We start from the raw sequence: 3,134 nt of genomic DNA on the forward strand, positions 1-3,134 counted from the left end.
CCCTCACCAAGAAGGCCCAGCAGAGGATGTACTTCCTGCGGCAGCTGAAGAAGTTCAGCCTGCCAAAGACAACGATGGTGCACTTCTACACCACCATCATTGAGTCCATCCTCACCTCCTCCATCACCATCTGGTACGCTGCTGTCACTGCCAGGGACAAGGGCAGGCTGCAGCGTATCATTTGCTCTGCAGAGAAGGTGATTGGCTGCAATCTTCCTTCTCTTCTGGACCTGTACACCTCGACGACTCTGAGGCGAGCAGGAAAGATTGTAGCTGACCCCTCCCACCCCGGACACAAACTGTTTCAGACTCTCCCCTCTTGCAGGAGACAAGAGGGGAGTGAGAGAGTCCATCAGGACCAAAACCTCTCGCCACAAAAACAGTTTCTTCCCGTCTGCAACTAGCCTCATTAACAAGGCCCAGGTCCCTTACTGACACTCCCCCCTTGCAAATGATACAAATGTCTCGGCACACATAAATACAGTTTCATCTCGTGTCTTGCAAAAGACCTGGCACGTCGCACATATTTGTTGTTGATTGTTGATCTTTGTTGTTGTATATTTTTATGTTGTCAGTTTATATATTTATATGTACACAATATTCTCTTCCGTTGTGTTACTTCAAGTGTTTTATTATTTTTTAATTACTGCTTATTAACTGTTAATTACTGCTTATTACAAGCACCTTAAAATAAAGTGTTACCGATAAAATAAAATAAAATCAGACACATGCTACAGTATAGAGAACACAATATATACACACTATAAACAGACCAGTAACAAATTCTAGTAACAAATTTACACTTTACTGTGTGTAAGCATGGCTGAACCCTGGGCCATTTAATATTCCAGTATAGTAATACTGCACACATCGCACAGAGAATGGAAGAGATGGTGGGTTAATAGGGGCCCTGCTGTTCATTTTTGCACAGGTTGATCTGGCCTTTAACATCCACTGTGTCACATGTGTCAGCAGGAGTGTTATAGAAAGCAATGAGATGCTGATGCACATACCTACAAAGTGTCTGAACATCATTGTTCATTTGTGTATCAGATGGTAATATGTCAGGCTCCAGACTAAGATTAAGGGGCTTTAACGTTAATTGGACCCACTATTTTGATTTCAGTCATTAGGTTACTATTGCCATCCAGTGGTGAAGACTATAACAGCCATCCACACATACCTTTCATCTTTTTTCAGGATTGAGTTTTCTTTAAATGAGCTAAGAAACTATAATTCAAGCATATAACAGCTAATAAAAGAGGAACTATAAACTGTTAATCTTACCTGCATCTGTAGGAATATGTGGGTAAAATTCCACCCGTAGTGTGCCGGGGTTGAACAGAGTCATTAGCTGATGTTGGACTGAAATGATTTTGAAATGAATGTTTGACTGATTGCCTGATAACAGATCCAGGCTGCCATCATGATGTATCAGTAAAGTGGTTGTTTGCATCGGGAGTCAGCTGATTTGCCTTAACTCAGTGAAAAACACTTCCAAAATATCAGGAGAACTGCTCTCTCAGTAAAGTCAGATGCCAGTAAAGAAAATGGATTAATTTCAAGGAATAATGAATGACTGTAAATCTCATCAGATGCAAATGGACATTTTATTGCATCATTTGTCAAATTAAAAGTAAGTGTGTCCCAGGAAGAAATTCTTTTAGCCTTTGCAATTAAAACAAATTGGCTTCATATGATGACCTGTGGACATTTCTGTGTCTCTCTCCCTCCCTGCTTTTCAGAGACATCCCATCCACTGCTACCTCAAGTGAGGTCATTCCAGTTTTACTTCTTGAACAGCTTTTTAATGTGACTCAATCAGATACCAATTAGATGTGAAGACTGCCTTTACATCTTAAAAAAGGGATAAAGCTGTGCAATGAATATAATCCAAAGGTTCTATACACACATTACATACTGTAAATAAAATAAATGTAGGTTGATGAGCACATAGGATTTGTATCATTTGATATGCGCACGTCATTTTCCAGCCACAGTAATGACACTCACATGAAAGGTCACAGAGAGTTTCACACATGCACATGTGTTGCATAAGAAGCCTTATTTGGATGCACATGCTCTCCCAAACAAACCTTGGTTAATGTGATGACATAATAGCACAGGAGGAGGACTAACTGCAGGGTAAAAGCTCTGGGGCTTTGATGACTCTGACATTTTACACCTGTTGCCCTGCCGTGTACATATGTGCGTGAATGTGTGTGCGTTTGCCTGCTTGTCTGTATCAGTTCTTTTTCTTTAGAGTTGTGTTATTACAATATCGATAGTGTCCTGAACTACATGTTGCTACAAAATAAACTCAAAATTTGCCTCACTTATTTTATTTTAATCAGGTCAAACATGTGAGGTTTGGCAGGTCACCAGTTATTCCTTCCTCACACGTATCAATTGCAACTGAACCCTGCAACTGTACCATAACACCCAGATTGGCAAGTGTTGATGATGACAAACAACATCAGCTGTAGGGTCAAGTGAACTGATGCTCTTGGGTCAGATGTTTGTTTGTTTGATCTGCACGACTACACGTATGTGGAGGAGAGCACTGGATTTCTGCAGGCATATTCCTTTCCTCTATATGCTTCTCACATTTTATTTATTTATTTTTAGTATTATTATTTATTTCACCCAATCACAGCCATTACTATTCCAGTGACACTCAGATCCAGTCTTCTTTCCCAGCCCTCAGGCTGAGGTGTACATGTCTTGTCTGATCCACTCTCAAGAAGATGGACTCTTTTCCCCGTATCCCTCTGCCCTGCCCGCAGCCTTCACATTAGTGCTCATGAACCCATAGTGACTTCTTTTCAGGATCTTACTGTGATTATAGAAAACCATCAACCAGTGCCAAGTTGTTGCTTCTGGTTTGCACTCAGAGCATCCCGCTATATGCCGTAACACGTATGACTCTGTCTACTGGATTATTTTTACACATTGTGCTTTGATGCACACACTTGGTTGTTCCCTGCCTACTTGCTGTCATTTCTATCCTCATGCATCAGATCCACCTTCAGTCTCCTCAGACTGGGCTGCATATTTATCTGCTGCTGTCCTGTTCATTCAATGCCCCCGCAATATCTCATCATAGCTCATCTTTTCTGCAAGAAGTGAGCCCC

This window comes from Micropterus dolomieu, linkage group LG04 (genome assembly GCF_021292245.1).
Source record: "Micropterus dolomieu isolate WLL.071019.BEF.003 ecotype Adirondacks linkage group LG04, ASM2129224v1, whole genome shotgun sequence".
Taxonomy (NCBI): Eukaryota; Metazoa; Chordata; class Actinopteri; order Centrarchiformes; family Centrarchidae; genus Micropterus; species Micropterus dolomieu.